Raw genomic sequence first — 25,679 nt, forward strand, 5'->3', positions numbered from 1 at the left:
GATATGCAATTTGAGCCATGCAAATCGTGTATCTTATTTCAATCTTATTTCAAAATAGCGTATTTTGTAATTTGGTGCTGTCTACACAGCGCCAAATTTTGAAATAACCCACTATTCAGAAACGTCCCTTACTCCTCATGGAATGATGTTTAAAGGGACATCACAATAGTGAGCCAGAATAACGGGCTTGCTGTTACACAGGATAGCTATTCTCCAGTATCCAAAATAGCACTGCAGTGTAGACATAGCCTTACAGTGAGTAAATTGTGAAAATGAAAATAAGGACCTATATAACCACATCCAATGAGTCCAAAAGTGATTAATTTCCCACATCATCTGCAAATATGTCTCTCTGCCAAAATGCATTTGAACCACTCTGGATAATAAAGCACAGATTTCCAATTGTCTAAGGCAAAAATAACCAGGCTAAAGCACAAAACATGTTAATTAATATTCACAGTGTCATAATTTCCTTTCATTCTAAAATGCAGTGCTTATTTGGGGATTTTAAAGAAGGGTAGAACCTTCTTTTGATTGTTCACTCAGGAGCCTTATCAATCGCATTTTATCTTGAGACTATCCTACTCAGAAATTTGCACTAAAGTGCTTAAAGCTGCACTCAGGTACTCTGTGTCTAATGACTTGAAGCAGAGTCAGAGCAACTCAGTGTAGAAAAACAAGTGACTAATCTCATTGTAGAAGTGAGGCTTTGTGGCTTTGTTCTGACTCATGACAAATGCTCTGAATGCTCAAACCTAGTTTAGAAGTAAACAGCTAAACACAGCACGCTGTTTCAAAACAAACAAACAAATCAGCCCTGGTTCTTATGTCAAAACGACCTTGGTAATTCTACTTAACATTAAAGAGTTGTTCATATATGCATAAATTTGAATTTAAAACATTTGGAACACTATGAAAAGCTGAGTCCCAGAAGCAAAGGGAGAATGAGAAAGGAGTGAAGGCAAAAAGATTTATGATTGCTGATTTTTTGGTAGACCTTAAGAAAAAACATTCAGTCTATTTGAAAGAGCAAGTTTTCTAGGCAGGATTGGATTTGCAAGAATGTTATTGTAGCCAAGAATAAGAGACACTGGTTATCAGGGACTTTGTACATCACTTGCTTGTTCTGTAGCTCTTCTAGCCAGCCTTATTAGTCCCCAGTTTTCATGAAAACCAAATTGATTCCCAAATCAAACATTATAAGAACAGTAATCCTGATTTATTCTGCAAATCTCTGTCCCATAAACATTTGGTTCTGTCTCCTTATGTTGATACTTCAAAGAAACAAGGAGTGCAGGAATCTTTGCCAGAATATGTTGACCTGTCACTTCAGCCATCTCTGAAATTACAGGCCAGATCCTGTTGACAGTTGAACTAGGGAGTAATCAGGAGTAACTCATCTGAAGTTTATCATTTAGAAATGAGATCTGAAGTCAATCAGGTTACTCCCGGTTTGGTACACAGGAGTAGAATCTGATCTTATGTTGTTTTTAAACAAGCATCATAAAATATGACAGAGCCACTCTGAAATCTTTACTAGGATGAATTAGCCTAACTGGAAGACAATTTTTGCTAGAAAACAAATATTACAGGATAATAAGAAATTTTTGTGTGTAACTATCAATATTTAAGGTCATGTAACAATCTATGGATTTAGCATTTTATCAGCTGATAACATCCTGTTTTGAAATATTTTTATGATCATTTCAGAAGTAATGCTCATGTGTCATTGCTCATTGCAGGATGTTCATGTAGGCATGTTGTATAATACAGTTACACAACAGTATCTAAATTAATTTCCTTTGAACACAACTACAATAAAAAATGAAAGAGTAGATAAAGCAAACAAAACTAAAGCCTGAACATTTAGTTCTTCACTTCTTTGAGTCATAGAATTAGCAAGAAATAACATGTTAATAGTTATAAAATTTAAAAAGCTAATCAGTATGTAAGATTAAATGTTTTAATGCTCAAGCTGAAAAGAAGTTAGAGTTCACAAATTAATCAGGGTTAGGACTGATCAGTTCTTGGACAGGAGATATCCAAGGAAAATTCCTAATACTGCAAAAAGGGGTGTTGTTAGCTTAATAAGTAGCATCTTTCCAATTACTACTGAACTAATCCCTGTGATGGTGTTAGGAGACACAGTGCTGTTTGAAGCAGGGTGTCCTATTTATTCTGTTAGGTTCAAATTGAATTTTTAAACTTTGCTCCAGAGGCTGGGACATAAATTTAGGACTGCATTCTCCTTAATCCACAGCTACTCTTCTACACATGAGAAGGGAAATTTGTGCAAATATTGATGGTGAAATATGACATTTAAGTAGTAGAAGTAAGTTTAGCTTTATTTATTATTTGTTCAGTATTTTATTGTTGCCTTCATCATCATTAAATGAGAAAATATTCCCACCACCATTATTTTTTTTAATCAACTAACAAAATCATCCAAAGCACAGGATTTGGTGATGATGGGGGATTTCAACTATCCAGACATATGTTGGGAAACTAACACAGCAGAGCACAGATTATCCAATACATTCTCCGATTGCATTGGAGACCATTTTTTATTTCAGAAGGTTGAGAAAGCTACTGGGGGAAGCTATTCTTGATTTCATTTTTAACAAACAGGGAGGAACTGATTGAAAGTGGAAGGCAGCTTGGGTGAAAGTAATCATAAAATCATAGAGTTCATGATTCTAAGAAATGGTAGAAGGGAGAACAGCAAAATAGAGACAATGGATTTCATGAAGGCAGATTTTAGTAAACTCAGAGAGCTGGTAGGTAACGTCCTATGGGAAGCAGGATTAAAAGGAAACACAACTGAAGAAAGTTGACAGTTTTTTAATGGGATATTATTATGGGCCCAAAAGCCATCTATTCCACTGCATAGGAAAGATAGAAAGTATGGCAGGAAACCATCTTGAATCAACCAGGAGATCTTATATGATCTAAAAATAAAAAAGGGATCATAGAAAAAGTGGAAACTAGGTCAGATTATAAAGGATGAATTTAAGGAAACAACACAAGTATGCAGGGGCAAGATTAGAAAGGCAAAGGCACAAAATGAGCTAAAACTATCTAGAGACATAAAGGGTAATAAGAAGATGTTCTACAAATATATTAGAAACAAGAGGAAGACCAAAGACAGGGTAGGCCCATTGCTCATGAAGAAGGAGAAACAATAACAGGAAACTTAGAAATGGCAGAGGTGCTTAATGATTTCTTTGATTTGGTTTTCTGATGGTAATGGGATGCCTAACATAGTGTTAGGCAGGTTAGGATAGGTTTAGAAGTTAAAACAAAAAAAGAACAAGTTAAAATTTACTTAGAAAAGTTAGATGTCTGCAAGTCACCAGTGCCTGACGAAATGCACCCTAGAATACTCAAGGAGCTGATAGCGGAGATATCTGAGCCTTTAGCGATCATCTTTGAAAAATCCTGGAAGTTGGGAGAGATTCCAGAAAACTGGAAAAGGGCAAATATAGTGCCCATCTATAAAAGGGGAAATAAGAACAACTCAGGAAACTACAGACCAGTCAGTTTAACTTCTGTGCCAGGGAAGATAACGGAGCAAGTAATTAATGCAAACATATGGAAGATAATAAGGTAATGGTTAACAGCCAGCATAGATTTGTAAAGAACAATTCATGTAAACCAATCTGATAGCTTTCTTTAATAGAATATCAAGCCTTGTGGATAAGGGAGAAGAAGTGGATATGATATACCTAGACTTTAGTAAGGCATTTGACACGGTCTCACATGACATTATCAATAAATTAGGGAAATACAACCTAGTTGGGACTACTATAAGGTGGGTGCATAACTGGCTGGATAACCGTTCTAAGAGAAGTATCAGAGGGGTAGCCGTGTTAGTCTGAATCTGCAAAAGCAACGAGGAGTCCTGTGGCACCTTATAGACTAACTGAAGACTAACTTCAGTTAGTCTATAAGGTGCCACAGGACTCCTCGTCGTTCTAAGAGAGCAGTTATTAATGGTTCACAACTGTGCAGGAAGAGCATAACAAGTGGGGTTCTGCAAAAGTCCGTTTGGGGACTGGTTCTGTTAAATATCTTCATCAATGATTTAGATAATGACATAGACAGAGTTTGATTATTAAGTTTGCAGATGGTACCAAGCTGGGAGAGGTTGCTAGTGCTTTGGAGGATATGGTCAAAATTCAAAATGATTCAAAATGGACAAATAAGAGAAATGGTCTGAGGTAAATAAGATGGAGATAAGGACAAATGCAAAGTACTCTGCTTACAAAGGAACAATCCAGTTTTGCACATTCAGAATGGGAAGTGATTGTCTAGGAAGGAGTACCATTGAAAGAGATTTAGGGGTCATAGTGGACCAGAAATTAAACACGAGTCAACAGTGTGACATTGTTGCAAAAAAAGCAAACATGATTCTGGGCTCCATTAATAGGAGTGTTGTGAGCAAGACACAAGAGGTCATTCTTCTGCTCTACTCTGCACTGATTAGGCCTCATTTGAAGTACTGTGTCCAGTTCTGGGTACCACATTTCAAGAAAGATGTGGAAAAATTGGAGAAGGTCCAGAGAAGAGCAACAAAAATGATTAAAAGTCTAGAAAACATGACCTGAGGGAAGGCTGAAACAGTTGGGCTTGTTTAGTTTAGAAGACTGAAAGGGGACATGAGAGCGGTTTTCAAGTATCTAAAAGGGTGTCATAAGAAGGAGGAAGAAAAATTGTTCTCCTTGGCCTCTGATGATAGGACAAGAAGCAATGGGCTTAAATTGCATCAAGGGAGGTTTAGATTGGACATTTGGAAAAACTTTCTAACTGTCAGGATGGTTAAACGCTGGAATAAATTGCCTATGGAGGTTGTAGAATCTCCATCATTGGAGATATTTAAGAACAGGTTGGATAGACATCAATCAGGTGATCTAGACAGTGCTTGGTCCTTCCGTGAGGGCAAGGGACTGGACTCAATGAGCTCTTGAGGTCTGTTCCAGCTCTAGGGGTGTGTCTAGACTACATTCCTTTTTCGAGAAAGGGATGTAAATTAGGCACGTCGATATTGCAAATAAGCCGGGATTGGAATTTCCCGCACTTCATTTGCATAATGGCAGCCACTGCTTTTTTTTGAAATGGGGCTTTTTGAAAAAAACCAAACAAACAGCAGTTTAGACGGGGATTTTTTGAAAATAAAACCCTTTTTTCGAAAGATTCTGTAAACCTCATTTTTTGAGGAGTACAGGATCTTTCAAAAAAGAGTTTTATTTTTGAAAGATCCATGTCTAAACTGTTGGGGTTTTTTCAAAAAAGCCCCATTTCGAAAAAAAGCGGCAGCCATCGTTATGCAAATGACTCATGGGAAATTCAAATCCCGGCTTCATTTGCAATATTGACATGCCTAATTTACATCACTTTCTCAAAAAAGGGATGTAGTCTAGACACACTCTAGTAGTCTTTGATTCTATGATTCTATTATTCTCTTCTTTATTTCTTTTCTTCCCCCATCTTCCTTTCTTTTTTTCTTTCCTTCTTGTCACTTCCTGTGGTTTTCCTACTATCTGTATTCCTCACTTCTTTCTCTGCATCAATTTGCAGTTTTCAACTCCATATGAGCTTCCTATCACCTCTTCTCTAGTCGGTCTGCTAAAAATAATCCACAAAGAAATAGTTAACATTGATGTTTAAACTATCATTTTTGTGCTTTAGTGATAAAACTCCAGTGAGATCAATGAAGACAAAGGGAGTTGACATCACTGAGTTTCAGGCTCTCTGCAAATTCAAAGTCAGTACTGCATCAATTATAATTGGTTTCTGTCTTCATACTTGTTTTCCCCGACAGCAGGGACTGAAATATAACTTTTGTTTAAAATGAAAGTTTAGATCCTGTGGCATCTGAACATGCCATGTGAATACAAAAATATATCCAGTGGGCTAGATGTTTGACACCTCTGTATCAGAGGTTCTGCACTATTTTCACCTGGTGGAAGCCAGGGACACATTTTTTTCATTGAAGTCCCACAGCTATAGAACTAACTTCTGCTGAAGATCAAGCTGACTCCAACTCTCAGCATCTTCATTGCATGATGTAAAGCTTACCCTTTTTAACAGATATTTTCAGACAATTGGAGAGGTAATCTTTTTCCTCTGCCTTTTCAACTGGTAGTCTTGGTGGAGGTAAGTTCTTCACTAATGTGCTGTATAGTTATGACGGCATTTCAATTGCTGATGAACTGTTTCTAATTTATCTGTCAACCTTTCAGATGAGAAACAAGACTGATTATAAATTATTTAAAATAACAATGCAAACAGAATATTATTGTTAAAAGAGAAAAGTAAATTTTTTAAACTTTGCCATTAAATTTTCAGCATCAACCATAACTCCATCCTCATATTCTTATTTATCCTCTTTCTATACAATAAAAGTAAACCCCTCACATCTATTCACCACTGGTACTGTCTGCATAATAATAAGGACCATCAAATTTCTATATGTTGGTTTGTAATTTGCAATATAGGAGGTTTAAGACAGATTCCAAAAGGAAGAAGTCATTACAGATTTGTTTAAAATGAATATTGTTCACACCTTTGGGTATATTATTTACTCTCCTACCTACTCTATATTAACTTACATGAATACCAATTCTAAGCCACTTAAGGACTGCATATGTCAGTCAATATACAAGGACTGACAACTAGGAATATCGGCTCTGTCTAGACTGGCCACTTTTTCTGGAAAAGCAGCCGCTTTTCTGGAAAATCTTGCCAGCTGTCTACACTGGCCACTTGAATTTCCTCAAAAGCACTGTCAATCTCATGTAAGATTGTCACTGCTTTTGCGGAAATACTATGCTGCTCTTGTTCGGGCAAAAGTCTTTTTCCGAAAAACTTTTGTGCAAAAGGGCCAGTGTAGACAGCAGAGATTTGTTTTCCGCAAAAAAGCCCCGATTGCGAAAATGGCGATCAGGGCTTTTTTGCAGAAAAGCGCGTCTAAATTGGCCATGGACGCTTTTCCGCAAAAAGTGCTTTTGCGGAAAAGCGTCCTGCCAATCTAGATGCGCTTTTCTGAAAATGCTTTTAACGGAAAACTTTTCCGTTAAAAGCATTTCCGGAAAATCATGCCAGTGTAGACGTAGCCATAATGTTTTTCTTCCTTTGTATCTTTTCAGTGGAACAATAAAAACAATTTTCCAGTCATTACCAGGGTAAATACCTGATTATAGGATCCATGTGACATATTGCTTTCCCAGTCTATATTGGTCTGTAACACACTGTGCTCAGCGGAATTCCGCTGTTAATTACACAAGTCTCAGAATGTCTATGAGCCAATAAAGATGCATCCACTTTTGCTATAAATTGACTCCTTGTTTATGCACTAGTGTAGAACTCCTTAGGAGAAAGGCCAAAGGGAGCTATAATATATGTGCTACAAATTACTTGCAGGCTAGGTTAGGTTGTTTGTACATCCCAGTGCAGATTTAAATGTGATTAGTGCAGTCATTTTACATTATTGTGTGTCATAAATCAGACGTTTTTTTCTAGGCAAATAAAAACGGAACAGTAGGTGCATGTTGAAATGACAACTCCCTCTGTGAATGTTGTGTCTGCTGCAATAAAAAATACCATAATTTTTGGAGCATTCAATTGACCCTTGCAGATTCTTTTTGGAAAGACAATATGGTATACTACAGGTTGAACCTCCCTGGTCAGGCACCCTGGGGTCCTGGTTGCAGGATTTTGCCGGACCAGGGGAGGTAATTTTTATACCCCTGCCACCAGTCTCCTGGACTGGGTGCTGCCTCCCAGCTGGCTTCCCACCTCCTGCTGGTCCAGCTGCCTCACTGCCCTGCCGACCTGCTGGGCAGCCATCATTTCTGTGGCTCTGCCGTGCAGCCCAGCGCTGGGCCTCCAGACAGCTGCGTGCACTGCACACTGGGACTCTGGACAGCCACACACACTGGGACTCCCTGAGCAGCCCCATGTGGCGCATGCCGGGGCTTTTTGAGTAGTCGCATGTGCCACGCTGGGGCTCTGTGAGCAGCCCTGTGTGTCGTGTGGCAGGGGTCCCTGGGCAGCCATGCCCATGCTGTGTGCCAGGGCTCCCAGCCCTGCTGGGCAGCCACACTCCAGGTCTCCCAACTCTGCTGGGCAGTCCCACGGCCACGCGCTGGATGGCCCCACTGTCAGCTCCCTGTGGGCAGCCCACTGCTCTGCTGGCCCCACAGGGATCCTTACTGCTAGCTCTCCACCGGAACTCTCTGCTCCTGCAACATCCATGCCAAACCACGGACATTGCTGGACCAGAGAATCCCAGTTAAGAGAGTTTCAACCTGTAGTTAGAAAGGGTGACTGGATTCAATTCCTGGTTCTACACTGTCACGTATCCTCTCTGAGCCTCAATATAGCCTTTTGTGAAATAAGGACAATAATATATACCTATCTGAGAGAGGTTTTTTTCCATTTTAAAACTTTTAAAAACACTTTAAGGTCTTGATATTAACATATTATATAAATGAAAGCTGCTTGACCATATATATTGTTGACTGTATATATTTTATGTGTAAACGATTTATTTTCACCAATTTTGTGAAATAAGATCTGAAAGAAATTAGCATTAAAACAAAAAAAGATAATATTCTAAAATTACGTCATTTACTCACAATATTTAAAAGGCAGAAGAGCAGCAGGGAACATGGAGAAAGAAGGGACTCAAGCAGTCCCTGCTCACCCCACGCTCTGACTGCTGCGTTCTGCCTTTGAAATGTAGCAAGAGCCCCACGGGGTATTTGCTACATTTCAAAGAAACTGAGGGGCTCTTGCTACATTTCAAAGGCGCAGGCACAGCAGTCAGGACGTGGCATGAGCAGGACTGCTTCAGTCCCCGCTCATGCTGTTTTCCCACTGTGCCTTTGCCTTCCCTGCTTCCCCTCCCCTCCTTCCGCAGAGACAGTGCTGGGGGTAACTGGCTTTTAAGCTCCTGTTATCCTGGTAGAGGCAGCAAGGATGGTTACATACCTTCTCATAACTATGGTTCTTTGCGATATGTTGTTCATGTCCATTCCAATATTTACCATCCTTCTCCACTGTCAGAGTAGCCAGCAAGAAGGAACTGGGCAGGGCTGGGGGTCAGCAGGACTCTATATTGAACACCATTTTGGTGCCACTTCAGTGGGCATTCAGACCAACCCTATGGCCAGCTGCTAGGGGAAAAAATCTTCCAGCTAACGTGCATGCATATGAACACCTAATTGGAATGGACATGAACAACACATCTCAAAGATTAACAGTTACAAGAAGATACGTAACCGGTTGTTTTTTCACACAAATTAATGAAAAACTAATGAAAAAATTCATATATAATCAAAATCTATTGATAGTTAAAATAAGAAAAATGCCATTTTCAAACTTATTTGAGTTTGAATTAGGGCTATTTACTTCGTATATTTTGACATGATATAAACAATTTGTTTTAAAATGTATAAAGCTCTTTAACTTTTTGAATATCAATATCTACTGTGATTAAATCATTACAGCGACAACCTCTATAATTTTCCACACAATTGTGAAAATTTAAAAACAATACATTTGAAAAAATGATTCAAACCCATAATTTTGCACAACCTTAAAATTTAAATAGGTAAAAGTAAAAAATGCTTCAAATTAACATCGATTTTCTCTATCAAAATTATTTTAAAAAATCAAATTCTGCCAAGTCTAATGATAAATAATGCAGTTCTTTGGTAGCTTGGTTTAAAAATTGCATATTGAGATGATTCTAAGATTCATATGAAGGGAAGTACCTGGAGTATTTACAGTTTTTTGGGCTGTGCCAAGTGGCAACAGTTTGGCCCCTCAGTTATGTGTTTAATCCCACAGAGGCATCTTTTGAGAACACTGTATGACTTTGTGGTATAGCACATTTGCAGCCTCAAGACAACTGTTCTGACTTGTTTATGAAATATTTGCAATGGATTCACACAGTTTCTTAGCTGACACCAGAGAAACACACTGTAAATTGTATTGTTTAGGGGAATCCTTATCTTCTGACTCACATATAAGTTCAAGGTTTTAAATGAATGACAAAGAGGCACTGGGATCCTGGCTCAACATGCCAGTAGACTGGAATGCAAAACCTACTTATATCACAAACTACTGTAGTGTCCAATCAGATGCTCACTAACATGTTGGACATTGTAACTTTTTAAAGCATATAGTATTTGTAAAAGTAATGAATTCTCTTCATCTGGATGTATCAGTGGCACGGATGTGTTAGGTGTAGCCTGGAATTCCAATTTTCAGAAATAAAACTTGTTTGTCTGTGTGGGTACGTCTACACTACAATGTTAATTCGAACTAACTTAGTTTCAATTAGTTAATTCGAACTAAGATAATTCGAACTAACGGATCCAGACTAAAAAACTAGTTCGAATTAGCATTTTGCTAATTCGAACTAGCATGTCCACATTAAGTGGACCCTGAACCAGGCTTAAGGTTGGCCGGAAGCAGTGCCGGCAGGGCATCAGAGGAGGACTTAGAGCATGGAGATGCTGTCTCAGGCTAGCCAAGGGCTGTGCTTAAAGGGTCCTGACCCCCACCCTGGACAGACAGTTCTCAGGGGTGCCCCGCTTGCAAAGCAGTCCTGGCTTGGATTGCCCGAAGTACCCACACTCGGCACATCACAGCACTCGGCCATCAGCCCAGCTGCACTTGCCGCAGGCTGCCATCTGGGGAGGGGGGCAATTGGGGGGCTGCAGGAGAGCTTCCACCCCCAGAAGCCCGCAGAGCTAGCCCAGTCCTCCCCATCGGGGGTTCGTACCCCATTCCTCCCTCACCTCCTTCCACTTACCCTTCCCTAGCCCCTCTTCTTGATGTACAAAATAAAGGACAATTGTGTTCAAAAATGGAATCTGTCTTTATTGAACAAAACTGGGGGAGACTGGGAAAAGGAGGTGGGAGAGGGGAAGAGAGAGGGTGGGAGAGGGGAGGACAACTAAAATGATCAGGGGTTTGGAACAGGTCCCATATGAAGAGAGGCTAAAGAGACTGGGACTTTTCAGCTTAGAAAAGAGGAGACGGAGGGGGGACAGGATAGAGGTCTCTAAAAGCAGGAGTGGGGTGGAGAGGGTGCATACAGAAAAGTTCTTCATTAGTTCCCATAAAGAAGGACTAGAGGAAACCAAAGGAAAGGAATGGGTAGCAGGTTTCAAACTAGTAAATGAAAGTTGTTCTTCACAAAGCAAAGAGTCAACCTGTGGAACTCCTTGCTGCAGGAGGCTGTGAAGGCTAGAACTGGAACAGAGTTTAAACGGAAAAGAGATCAAGTCATGGAGGTTGGGTCCATGGAGTGGTATTAGCCAGGGGGTAGGAGTGGTGTCCCTGCCCAAGGTTTGTGGAAGGCTGGAGAGGGATGGCACGAGACAAATGGCTTGGTCACTGTCTTCGGTCCATCCCCTCCAGGGTCCCCAGGGTTGGCCGCTGTCGGCAGACAGGCTACTGGGCTAGATGGACATTTGATCTGACCCAGGATGGCCATTGTAAGCTCAGGGCTCAGGGTCGGGGGTCTCAGTGGACCCCCTTGATTCTCTTGCACACCTGCTCCTGGGTGGCCAGGCTGGCAGCTCTCCTGCCCAAGCCGGCCACTTTCCTGTGCCTAGTGCGGAGATCGTGGACAAGGTCCACGATGTCCGCACTAGCCCAGGCGGGTGCCCACCTCTTGCGGTCCCGGGCAAGCTCCCGTGCGCCACCAGCCTGGTCCCGGGAAGAGGGGGAGGGCTGGGGGGCATCGGGTGGGTGGCTCGATACGTGCCAGGTGCAGGGTCTGCTGGCTGGGTGCTGGCAGGCTTGAACCTGGCACGGGCACTGTAGTCAGCCCGTGCCCCTTTAAGGGGTCCGGGGCCAGGAGGGGGGCAGTAGAGTTTCCCCGGTGTTGGCCAGAGTGGCCACCAGGTAAACCTGGGGAGGGCTAGCCTCCCACTAGTTCGAATTAAGGGGCTACACACCCCTTAATTCGAACTAGCTAGTTCGAACTAGGCTTAATCCTCGTGGAATGAGGATTACCTAGTTCAAACTAAGCGCTCCGCTAGTTCGAATTAAATTCGAATTAATGGAGCGCTAGTGTAGCGCCTATGAAAGTTAGTTCGAACTAACGTCCGTTAGTTCGAACTAACTTTGTAGTGTAGACATACCCTGTGATGCCCCACCATGCTTTATGAAGTTTGGCTTGTGAACATAAATATGCATAACTCAAAGATGCTTTTAAACAATTTACCTCATGTAACTTATCAGTTTTAATCTTATAGTTTGTTGGAGCTATATAACTTATTTTGGTGCATGTATCATTCTTGTATGTAAAGTTAGAAATATGAATTAGGAAACTGTTTATAGTTTTAAATGCGCTAATGAGAGCCATTTACTGGTGCCTCCCTCCCCGGAAGGACTTGGTGATCAACTTAACAACTTGTAAACAACCTTGTTTGTCCTATACTTTTAAGCAGTGGTTGGTCCTAGTAAGACATGTGACCACCTCACTTGGTACTGGGATTCCATTTTGACCCTGGTAGTTTTCCATGGAAGAGGGGGTGGGGGATGTTCTTTGAGGAGTGTCCCCATAGGTGCTCCACCTTGAGGTGTGCCAGTGCTGCTGCACCTCCAACTGGAGACTTTTGACAGCAGTGCCCCCACTGGTTGGCTGTGCACACGGAACACCAGCACATGACATTTGAAACGGCACACAGCCCACCGCCTCCTCAGTTCCTTTCTGACCACTGCCGGCTTCGGTCACAGCAGAGCAGTTGTCCTCAGTTTAGCTTCTTAGAAATATTAGATTCAGCGTTAGTAGTTCTGGTTTTGGTGTTAGTTTTACTTAGTTTAGCTCTTTTACTTGTTATATAGTTTTTAAAAAAGAAGAAAAGCAAGAAAGAAGAACAAGGCAAGATTTTTCTCGTCACTTATTCAGAAGCTCCAGTTACTACATCGCATGTAGAAACTCACAGTCTCAAACCTCTGAAACTGTTCAAAACTGACTGTCTCCTAGGACATGCCCAGTTCCCCAGGGTTTAAAAAGTGTAAAGTTGTCAATTTCAGTGTCTGATGGACAGGAGGAGTGTGTCCAGCTGGACAAGGTAATCCAGGGAGTTCCAGTTTAAAAGCTGCAGCTGGAGAAACTTTCAAGAGCTGCCTCTGAGCCAGCCACGACTTCACCCTCCAGACTTATGTCCCCTGAGGAGGCTCCTGACAAGGGGGCTCCTGCTACCTCAAGCCTCAGGGACGAGGACAGGGCTCAAATGCCCAATCAGAGGTTCCACTCCTTGTCAGGGTCTGACTTCCCACCAAGGAAGTTCTTGTCAAACAAGAAGTCTGTTTTCATGCCCACTGTAGCTATGGCACAGGAGAAACAGACTGGGAATGGGGCCAGCATCCACAAAAGTGGAGACCTCAAAGAGAAGGTCCGACTTTCCTCCCGAAGCCACACATGGAGCCAAAGCAGAGAAGCTCCATGCCAGCACCAGCAAAAGCACTGGCAGTGCAGAAAGTGGCACCAGCGAGACTGCGATCAGCACCGGCACTGAGCTCTTCAATAAAAGCGCCTATAGCGCCGGCACCAGTGAAATGTGCAAGCGTGTTTAAGAAGGAGCCGGCACCGGCCCAAGCTCCAATGCGGGTGAATGGAACACCCACCACTGCTCTAGTGGACTCTGGCTGTAGCCAAACCATTGTCCGGAGGGGGGTGGCGGTAGGAATGGACCAGCCGGGACCCCCCGTGCAAATGATGTGTGTCCACGGAGATGTACGGTCCTACGACATGGCTTGGGTGAGGTTGGAAGACGGGCAGCGGGGGGCACGCAGGCTGGTGGTGGTGGCCCCGAAGGCGCCCTACCCGGTGATCTTGGGGCGGGACTGGCCAGGGTTTAAGGAACTACTACAAGAAGGGAGTGAGCTAAGGGCAAATATTGTCCAGGCATGGCAAGCTTGCCGGGCCCCACTGAACCCGCTCCTCGAGGTAGCGGTGGGGGAAGGGACCCCACAGCACACTACATCGGGGGCCCCGGCGGCGGACGCGGGCAGCACACCTGCAGGTTCCCCACCTATCAGCCTAGAGCTAGATGGGGACTTCCTGGTGGAGCAACGGTGCCAACAATACAGATGTTTCTGGTGCCCGTCCTCTTCCCCCCCCCCCCTCCACTGCCTCAGTTTACCACCACAGCAGAGTTGATGGTGGTGTCAGTATGAGGGATGCCACTCTTTGGGACAGATGGCACCCCGAATACCTCTGCATTCAGTTTTTCTTCAACACCAGCTTTGGCACCACCTATAATGAGAGACAATTATGACAATGAACCTATACAGACATATACTCCCAGAAGTTCGTTGCCTAAACCAACAGTGGCAACAACCACGATGACTTACGCCACTCATACCACCCAACTGGCCATACTGGGACCCATGGGAGCATAAAGAGTTTAACAACCTCAGCAGCCACAGCTGCCACAAACACTCACGTCTCAGTTCCCCCTGACCCAGTTGCCTGATTATTCCTGTTTCTCAAAGGATGAAGAGGAAGTCGACGTCACAGGGGCAGAGCTAACAACAGACTTGCCCCCACCTACACACCTTTCATCCTCGTTGCCCGATGACATAATCATGCCCCCACCACCTAATGCAGGGGATGATTTTAAATCTTTTCAGAAACTTTTTAAATGTGTGGCAGACACACTTGAACTGTCTCTGTCAGCTGTGCCTGAGACCCCACTTAAGCTGACAAATACCCTGCATGCCTCGCCACATGCCAAGCTGGCAATTCCCATGAATGAGGCACTCATAGATCCTGCCCAAAGCCATATGGCAGACACCAGCAACAGTTCTGACAACTTGCGAAAGATCTGACCCCAAGTATTATGTGGCCCTGAATGGTGCAAACTTCCTATTCCCGCATCCCACACCAAACTCCCTGGTGGTCAAGGCAGTGAACCAGAGGGGCAAAAAGCAGGCCATGCACACAATCCCCTACAACAAGGACTAAAAATGCTTGGACCTAATGGGCAGGAAGGCACACTCATCAGGCTGCCTGCAGCTCTGAACTGCAAATTACATAGCCCTCCTTGCAAAATATACACACCACATAATCAATCAACTTGCAAATTTGATTGGAAATCTTTCTGGCAATAAAAAAGAGCAATTCAAAGCAAACATCAACGAGGGAGCATTCATCTCCAGAACAGCCCTATGGGCCACTGGATGGGGCTGATTAATCACCTATGAAACTGTGGTGTCACGCAACTTAGAGGGAACACTGGTTTTGCTCCCTTTGGGGGTTGGTTTCCTGGGTGCTGTGCTCTAGAACTGCATTCTCCCAGAGCTGTAGTGGTTCAGTGTCTGCACTGCTGTTCAGGGGGGCAGTAACCACAACTCTGTGCCTTGTCTGAGGGAGATCAAAGGATCTGGGCCAGCAATACAGGGTGATGGAGAGCCCCAGAGAGCAAGATGGCATGATCAGCACACCAGGGGACAATCCCAAAGGGTCTTCTGTGACCAAACTCCATCACAGTCTGTCTCACACAATTTTAAAACACATACTGACGTGTTTCTAAAGCTATTCAAATTAAACCCTTTCTGTCCACTGTCCAGCTCATCATTCCTTAGCCCAGCTGAAGGTGTACATTCTCCATAGAAACTCCTCTTGTGAAGAAATAGATAGACAAAAACTGTCTATCTATTTGATCTGAGGAAGTGAGTCTGGCCCACGAAAGCTCATCACCTAATAAACCATCTTGTTAGTCTTTAAAGTGCTGCATAGTCCTGTCTTTCGTTTCATCAAGACCAGACTAACAGGGCTACATCTTTGTTACTATTCCCTTGCAATTACTTTTTCCTTAACATGGCAACATTGTTTTTTAATTTTGCTTTCAGTGAAGATGGTACATTTAACTCTAAGCAAAAACATATTTATTCAGAATGTGACGGGGCGAGGCAGCCCCGCACTGAACCTACAGGGCCCAGCCAGGGTTACCTGGCTGCAGAGGCCCTTCCCCCACAGCCCTACCGAGCATGCCCGGGCTGCAGCAGGGCTATAAAAGCCTGGGCCAGGACTCAGTCTGGGGAGACAGCTGAAGGAGAAGGACTGGAGAAGGGAGCTCTCCCTCAGCGGTTGCCAGGGACTCCAGGAGAGGCCGGAAGGAAGGCGGAGGCGAGTTGGTGCAACCTGGAGACTGCCTGCTGAGGGGACGCCGGCCTGGAGAGTGCAGCCAGCTGGGCAAGTCCAGGGGAAGGAAGCCCGGGGATCCAGGTAGGAAGTGGCTCAGGGCAGGAGAGGGAGCCGCCTCTCCCGGCCCGAGAACCTCGGTGCGTTTCGGCTGGATGGCCCCGCCGAGGGAGTAACCCGGTACCTGGTCGCTCACAGGGCCTTGGGCTGGGACCCAGTGGAGTTGGGTGGGCCCGGGTCCCCCTACCTGGGGGTGTGTCCCCGCTACAACTATAAACTGCTTTGTGGACTCGGCCTGGCTTAAAGGGCCAGGGATAGACTGTATCACAAGGGTGTCGGGGACCCAGGTGGGAGGGGCCCGCCACACGTGGTGGAGAACATGGGCACTTTCTTCCCCTGCAACGAGGGGAAGGTAGGGAAATCCATTTAAAAAAAAAACCCCACACAAGCGGGAGGATAAAAGATGGGGCGAGTTAGAAAGAGGAAACGCCCCGAGACCTGTAACTATGGGCAGGCGTTGATAGCTGGGCAGAGAGCCCGGAGGGGGGACGAGGCCAAAATTACGGTATCTGTGCGGGTGAATGGAACACCCACCACTGCTCTAGTGGACTCTGGCTGTAGCCAAACCATTGTCCGGAGGGGGGTGGCGGTAGGAATGGACCAGCCGGGACCCCCCGTGCAAATGATGTGTGTCCACGGAGATGTACGGTCCTACGACATGGCTTGGGTGAGGTTGGAAGACAGGCAGCGGGGGGCACGCAGGCTGGTGGTGGTGGCCCCGAAGGCGCCCTACCCGGTGATCTTGGGGCGGGACTGGCCAGGGTTTAAGGAACTACTACAAGAAGGGAGTGAGCTAAGGGCAAATATTGTCCAGGCATGGCAAGCTTGCCGGGCCCCACTGAGCCTGCCCCTCGAGGTAGCGGTGGGGGAAGGGACCCCACAGCACACTACATCGGGGGCCCCGGCGGCGGATGCGGGCAGCACACCTGCAGGTTCCCCACCTATCAGCCTAGAGCTAGATGGGGACTTCCTGGTGGAGCAACGGAACGACCCCACACTCAGCCGGGCCTGGGGGCAAGCTGTGACGCGCCCAGAAGGGGAGGAGCCGGTTTCAGGCCAGCCCCAAGGACCCTGCTTCGAGGTACGACAGGACCGTCTCTACCACCTAGTACGGGACCCTCAGACCCAGGATGAGATGCACCAGCTGTTAGTCCCACGCCGTTTCCGCCAGGGCCTGTTACAGTTTGCGCACGCGAACCCCTGGGCGGGCCATTTGGGCCGAGAGAAAACCCTACAGCGAGTGGCGTGACGGTTCTTCTGGCCGGGAATCCACCATGAAGTGCGGGAGTACTGTGCATCGTGCCCCGAGTGCCAGAGGGCCAACCCCACCAACGTTCCCCGGGCCCCGCTGGTGCCACTACCTATAGTGGGGACACCCTTCGAACTCATCGGCCTAGACTTGGTGGGGCCGTTGGAAAGGAGCCAGACGGGGCATAAGTATATCGTAGTTGTGGTGGACTATGCTACGCGGTATCCGGAGGCCGTCCCGCTGTGGACAACCACTGCCCGCGTCATTGCTGGGGAGTTGCTGGAAATATTCTCTCGGGTGGGTATACCCCGGGAGATTCTTACAGACCAGGGGACAAACTTGACGTCGCGACTCGTGGTGGAGCTGTGTCGGTTGCTGAACATCCGTGCGCTCCGGACCTCCGTCTACCACCCGCAGACGGACGGGTTGGTGGAGCGCTTCAACCGCACCTTGAAGTCAATGCTGCGCAAGTTTGTGGAGGATGATGCCCGTCATTGGGATAAGATGCTCCCAGCGCTGATGTTCGCAGTGCGAGAGGTGCCCCAAGCCTCTACCAGGTTCTCGCCCTTCGAGCTCCTATATGGGCGACAACCCAGAGGGGTCCTAGACCTTGTCCGAGAGACCTGGGAAGAACAAGAAACCCCCACCCGAGGCTCCGTACACTACATCTTGCGCTTGCGGGATCGGCTCCGGGAACTAGGACATTTGGCCCAAGAGAATCTACGCCAAGCCCAGGAGACCCAGACTGCCCACTACAACCGGGGAGCCAGGACTCGGGCCTTCCAGCCAGGAGACCGGGTATTACTGTTGCTTTCGTCCTCAGAATCCAAGCTGCTAGCAAAATGGCAAGGCCCATTCGAGGTGGTGAGATGGGTGGGCCCAGTGGACTACGCCCTGGCAGCTGTACTTCAGAGGAAAGAGGTGAGGATATATCATGTGAACCTGCTCAAGGGGTGGAAGGAGCGAGAGGCCTTGATGATCACCCCGTACCCGATAGAACCAGAGTTGGGGCCAGCCGCCGAGGAGGATCCCCCGTCCACCCGCCTGGACGTCAGTCCTGACCTCGAGACCAAGCAGAAGGAACAACTCCACCAGCTGCTGAGCAGCTTTCCCCAGGTCCTGCTGTCGAAGCTGGGCCAGACAAACCTGGCGAGCCACCATATAGCCACCCCCCCGGGGCAAACATCTATTTGACGGTTTCTTTTGTAGAACAATTATTCACATAAACACCCAATATAAGGGGAGAAAATAGATACTTTAATGCTTAACTTCCTTCATGAGTCCTCAGTGCATTTCAGTGCATGCTGTACAACTCTTTTTATAAGCCCCATTTAAGCTAATGGGACTTAAGTGCATGTTTATGTGTCTTTCTGAATCAAGGCCTAAAAGACAGCCTGATATATATGATGTATAGACTTTCTAGAAATAAAAAGAATAAAAATGATCCCTGGAAGAATCTGCTGAAGTGAAGTATGAAAGTAAGTTAAAAATATGTAAGAATGCTATTTTGATGCTTAATTCCACAGCCTGTGCTCTGGCAAAACTGCCATTACATTATTTCCAATTCTGTGCAGTGCAAATACTGTGGATAGAAAACCATTAAGATGAGACTGCCAGTTAAGGTCCTGAATTTCATTTTTCACTGGCACACTTTGCAACCATGGGCAAGCTTATTGCCAGTAAGTTCTGCAAGTCTTCACTGAGATACTGAACACCTCAGCCACCAACAGACTTCAGAGAATTTGTGACATATTTGTGATGAAATCATTCTTTATTCATGAGGTTGTGAGAGCAGCACCTTATGGAATCAGTCTACAAAAAATCTTGAAAATACAAAAAGTTTACTGGCCATTTTTTTTTTTTGTCAATCTGACCTACTGTGTCAAAACAGCATTTGCTTATAGCCAAATGAATTAAAGCACAATGATTATACTGGGCTCCTCCCTTTTTATATAATTACTGTTTTTACATTCTTACATATTCTCCTTACCCAACACAGAAACAAACCCTGAATACGAGGAAAATCCTCAGGTTACCATTGATTGTGAAATACTTGTGGGGGGTTTTAAATTTTAACTTATCCAACTTTCTGTTACTGCAGGGAGAACGCTACAGGGAATGTTTCAAATGAAGGGAACAATGTAATTTATTATTCTGACTTATTGGTTTTTATAATATAGCAAAGTAAATCTTTGTTTACTCTTACTTTGTTAGCTCAGTATATTTTCAGCTTTGACAAGATATAAAGCATATAGATAAATTAACAGTGGACTCAAAACACAAAGAAAAAAATTATTCTAAATGTTATACCCTTTGAATCCTGTCTCTTCTGTCCAAAGTACAGAAATTAGAAAAGAGCAAATTGAACTATTAAGTGATCCTATTTCTAATTCTGGAGTGTAGGAGATCATGAAAAAATACAACATTGGCTATATTGTTTACAGCAGTGTTTCTTAAACTTTTTAAGACTGTGGAACACCAAACCTTTTTTTTTTTTTTTTTTTTTTTTTTTTTGTAGAACACCGGGGGAAAGTTATTGAGGAGAAAAAAAAAGCGGTCATGGCCCCTTTAATTGCCACGCATGTTGTCCCAACTGAGCTTTCGTCTCTGCCGGGGGTGGAAAATAAGTTAAGAGGCGACAGTGCACCTCCGACTATCTCGTGGCACACTGGTGTCCTGCAGCACACAGTTTACGAAACACTGGTTTACAGCGTGACCTAATGATCAAAATGGTGAACTAGGAGCTAGGGCACATTGGGGCCAGGATTTCACCCTCTGCATAATAGGCAAGTCAGGCTGGTCCTGATTCTGTAGACTCCCTAAACATATTTTACCAGTAAAGTCACTGGAGGTTCTGTGCCACTGCAAAATCAGGCCCTTTAAACTTATATGCCTTAGTTTAACTTTCTTTAAAATGGAGATGATACTACCTGCCACAAAAGGATGTTGGGATCTTAATGTTAAGAACTTTGAGATCATCAGACGAAAAGCACCAGAAAAGAGCAAGTTATATCAAATTAAAATATGACATTTTAGAATCGTAAACACAAATGAAACTTTCAGAACTAGAAAATCATTTGTAATAATTATATTCCTCCCCTGCTTTTTCTGTATAACTTCTATTATATGACAACAGTATGCTACTCCAACCATTTTGCATGGAAATAATTTTATAATTCACAGGTGGCTATTATTATTTGGCCTTTGTCCTTTCTGCCTCACTTGAGGTATTTATTTACGTGTCTGACTTATATAGTGTGCCAATCACCAAAGTCTCTAGCCCAGAAACTAGTAATTTGATATAGTAACCACTGAAGTCAATGGAAAAAATTCGACTGATTTCAATGACTTTTGTGATCAGATTTCAGAAACTTGCTACTTGTGTTTGGGTATGTCTACACTTGGGAGTTATTTCAAAATAACTCCCCTTATTTTGAAATAACAAGGACAATGTCCACACTACCAAGCCTATTTAAAAATAAGGGGCTTGTTATTTTGAAATTGTAACTCCTGCTTGTGAAGAGAAATACACTTCTTTTGAAATAGTTATTTTAGGAGTTATTATTTTGAAATAACCTGCTAGTGTAGACATAACTTTCCTGGGTTGTTCTAATTGTTTTGTGTGTGTTTGTCCAAATTGTGGCATCACTTAGAGCCTGATCCCTCACCCAATATATATTCTAGTCCCTCTGACCCTCATGCTCTAGTGCCATAGTATCCAACCAGTTCTAAAGCAGCAGCCAATATATAGTATACTGCTATAGCAAACTAGCCATACTCAACCAGCCCAATAGCCACATTGTTCAAGCTAACTAGCCACACACTTGGCTAGTGGCTAAGGTGTGGACACCACAGCTTTAGCAACTCTCATTAGTATTGATGGGAGATGCTTGCTTGTAAATAAAGGTAGAATATAGTCCTAAATGTTTAGCTTACTCTCTCCATCCTTCTTTATTATGGTTTTCATAATATATTTCACTTACATATAAATGTGTGATGCAGCTGTTCTATTTTGTTTGAATTTTCCCCACATATGCCTTCTTATAATTATTTATTAATTTAAGTTTCCCTATAGTTTATGGTGAAGGGAAGTTTTACTTGGAATATTGTACATATTTTGTGTCATTAGCTTGTAGCTACAGTTTTTTTTGTTTTGAGAGAGAGAGCGAGAGTATACTTGTTTCTTGTTATGAAGACATTCAGAGAAGATTATACTATGAAATACAGAATAACTGGACATTGGTAAATACAAATAAAAAGCACTCACTAGGTCTGAGTTTGGCTTTATATGCAATACCACAGGAAGACTGAACAATCACATTCCATATTAGGAAATTCTTTTGTATAGTCTTCCGTCTTCTGTTTATATGTGACCTGTGGAAAAAAAAAATTTACTCATGGCACTAGAAATACAAGAAGTAATTCTTCCTTGATCCTAAGGTAAAACTATATGAAGTTTTGCCTTCCAGTCTATAACCTGGGAAAAAACGTGGACTTCCTAGTCAGTTCTTTCTAAAATCTGTAAAACAGTTTTTTCTTGTAATACACAAGCCATGTAATTCAGTTAGCTCTAGCAGAAATATATTTACTCTTGATTTTATCACAAGAAAAATATTTTGATGGATTGGCCTAAATATGTGCTTTTCAGATGTGAGCAATAAATAGAATATTAAAAAGTCAGATACTTTGTAGCTGCAAATAATTGTGGGTATGTCTACACTACAAAGTTAATTCGAACTAACTAAGTTAGTTCGAATTAGTGCTGTAGTGTAGACATACCCTCTGAGTGCAATTTTGAGTCTACATTTATATACACCTCAAGTACAAGAAGAGTACAATCAGACATTTAAATGTTTCCGGTGTCATTTTCAAAATCACGCAGCATTGAAGAAAAACTGCCATTGACTTGCATAGAAACATAATTACCAATGTTGAACAAAAATTACATGTGCCTATAAAATTTTGAGTATAAAAGCAGAGGGCTGTGTAAGGCCAGGTTTAAATTCAGCAGTATGTCATTAAAATATTTTGGAATATACTGTAGTATATTTCTTAGGACTTCTCTATACAAACAATTAGTGGGTGGCACACTGGTGTATAAACCTCACATTGGCTTTCTCTGTACTACAATTGCAGAGGAAGAATTTCTGCCATGTACTAAAAGTTCGCTACTGCACTTTATTCTACTCTCAATTCACAGTAGCACATGCCACATGGATACTTAGAGCAAGGCAGGCTAACATGCTGTAGCTTACACCTCAGCTTGCTGTGCCCTACTTGTTTATGTAGACTTGCCTCCGATGTTAAACTTTTTATGTTGTATCTGTACTTAACATTCAACTTGAAACTGGGCTAAATTCAGTCAGGACAAATTGTAGCTGTTCTTATCTATGCTTGCACTTTACATCGTTTCAGCTACACTGGTTAATGGCTACCAATGGCTGAGACAAGTATAATTCCCAATGTAAACAGAGAGAAATCTAAAACCAGTACTTATTTGCTGAGTGAAGGAATTATGAATTGCAGAGGAATAATTTCTTTGTGGATTAAATTTTAAGTACATTGGTTTAGTGAAGACACTGTCTGCTTACGTGAAAAATTCTTGTTCTTACAGTACTCTGGAGTACAACATAGAGCAAATGATGATTCATTCTTTCCAAACACACCACCTCTCCTTAAACAGGATGATTAATACCAATATTTCTTCACAGGGAGACACTATATTTATTTGTTACCAAAACCAGACTGAGTCACCATAGTAAAGAGATGTTTGAATCTTTTCAGTTTCACTGTACATACAGACCACAATATGATTTGTTTTTGTCTGACATGCAGAAAAAATAATTTGCATACAATAAGTACTTATTTTCTATGACTCTGAGCAGAAAAGATGCCGTCTGTTTTTATGCCGTGAAAACATGCTGCTGAGTCAAGATGATAGATTTCTTGAGCAGGGAAGGACTTGTCACAAGAAAGAATTAGGATTAAGGCCAGTCTGTGTTCACATGTATAGTTAAAGATTTTAGTGAACTGAAGCACTCATGATCTTCATGTCTGAAGCGTCCTAACACATTTGCAATAACAATGAAATTGTGCAACTGTCTTTTTCTTTGCTAGTTGCCATCAGGCAAAGATGACCATGGTGCTGTGGGCCAAATGAGCAACATTCAGTGCTGGGGTCTTCAGTCTCAGTTCACATCTACATATTATACCTGAGGATGGTTACAGTGAGTTTTATTTTATGTGACTCAGATATAGTCCTTAAGCTTATGGCAAGTTGTAAATGCTGCTTTCAGTTATCCTTCCATGCCATGGAGTAATTTGCTCTTTGAATTATTAATAATCAAACCCAACTAGGAAATTCGTGTACCTGCAGTAAAAAATAACGAACTGTTGGAAAGAGAGGAAGAAGGGATCACTTAACAAAAAAGAGAAAAAATTAAGCAAAGTATTTATTTCTGAATATGTACTCTGTCTCCTAATTATATCAGCATTAGTCAGCAGATAATAGTCTTCAGGGCAATTAACTGCAAATGATCATGGTACAGAGCTTATACTGAAAGAATATGGCTGTGTCTAGACTGGCAAGTTTTTCCACAAAATCATCTGATTTTGCAGAAAAACTTGCCAGCTGTCTACACTGGCCGCTTGAATTTCCGCAAGAACACTGACAATCTCATGTAAGATCGTCAGTGTTCTTGCGGAAATACTGTGCTGCTCCCGTTTGGGCAAAAGCCCTCTTGCGTGAATCATTTGCGCAAGAGGGCCAGTGTAAACAGCACAGTACTGTTTTCCGCGAAAATGGCGATCGGGGCTTTTTTGCGGAAAACCACGTCTAGATTGGCCACGGACGCTTTTCCGCAAAAAGTGCTTTTGCGGAAAAGCGTCCTGCCAATCTAGACGTGCTTTTCCAAAAATGCTTTTAACGGAAAACTTTTCCATTAAAAGCATTTTCGGAAAATCATTCCAGTGTAGATGTAGCCTATGTGTATTTTATGGAAAGAAGGTACAATAGAGGCTTGAGAGTCAAGACTTCTGGGTTTGGTCTGAGTTGTTCTATGACCTTGCCTTTCTGGCATAGAAGATAATCAGAAAGTATTTGCCTAAATATGGTAACTGTGATGTTCAGATAAAGAATTAATAAGTGTATGGGAAGAAGAGCTGGACTTGCATCCTCACAATCCTGGTTTCCAAGTGAGAGTCTCTGATATGGGGGAAGTAGTAGAATTTTAGTATCTCTGAGCAAGACTATTTAGTCTTGTAAGCATTGGAAGTGCAATGCACAAAGAAAGGGGCTTCACTTTTAGAGCAGTTATTAATGAAGAAGGGCTGGCCTAAAGTTTCACATACGCCTTCTCTCCCCAAACAAACTCTGTAAAATGGGCCTCGTTTGAAGTATATTGCAAAGAAAATTTTGCTAACTCTTCTCAAGGTCCCTAACTAACCGTCTGTGTCTACATTTACATTTCCGTAAAAGGGATGCTAATGAGACCAGTCGGAATGGCAAATGCCGCGGGGGATTAAAATATCCCCCACGGCATTTGCATGAACATTGCTGCCGCTTTTTTCTGGCTCGGGGTTTTGCCGGAGAAAAGCGCCAGTCTAGACGGGATCTTGCGGAAAATAAGCCCTTTTCCGCAAGATCCCTTATTCCTTACTTTCCGCAAGATCCCATCTAGACTGGCACTTTTCTCCGGCAAAACCCCGAGCCAGAAAAAAGTGGCAGCCATGTTCATGCAAATGCCGCGGGGGATATTTTAATCCCCCGTGGCATTTGCAATTGACTGGTCTCATTAGCATCCCTTTTACGGAAAAGGGTGCCAATGTAGATGCAGCCACCCCGTATAATTTGGTCTGCAAATGGTGGACAGAAACTGGTTCTCTCAGGACACGTCTACACTAGGAAATTATATTGAAATAAGTAAAATCAACATCATAACTCCAGATTTAACAAAAGTGATATAGTATGTGCCTACTATGAGGAAGCAGCAAAATTAGCCAGAATAATTTCAAAATAGCATGTCCACACTGATTGGCACCTGCCTCAGACTTACAGCCCCTGGAAGCACTCTGGAGAAGGCACCAGGAGGGCAGGCAATTCTTGTGGCTGCTTGTTCAGGCAATTGCACCGCATGCTTTCAGGATCTCCTCTCTACAGCCATGTCTTACACCTCCACTGCCTCCCCCCTTGCG

At 43.3% G+C, this 25,679-nt stretch overlaps 1 long non-coding RNA gene across 1 annotated transcript in view; it reads left to right on the plus strand.

The window, feature by feature from the left end:
- The window catches only part of LOC112543569 (uncharacterized), a 155,931-nt gene that overhangs the window by 25,938 nt on the left and 104,314 nt on the right, over nucleotides 1-25,679 (plus strand). Inside the window, exon 2 of the long non-coding RNA XR_012906915.2 lies at nucleotides 23,604-23,713. This is a non-coding gene — a long non-coding RNA (uncharacterized LOC112543569). The remainder of the gene's footprint in view (nucleotides 1-23,603; nucleotides 23,714-25,679) is intronic.

This window comes from Pelodiscus sinensis, chromosome 13 (assembly GCF_052426305.1).
Source record: "Pelodiscus sinensis isolate ZL-2025 chromosome 13, ASM5242630v1, whole genome shotgun sequence".
NCBI lineage: Eukaryota > Metazoa > Chordata > Testudines > Trionychidae > Pelodiscus > Pelodiscus sinensis.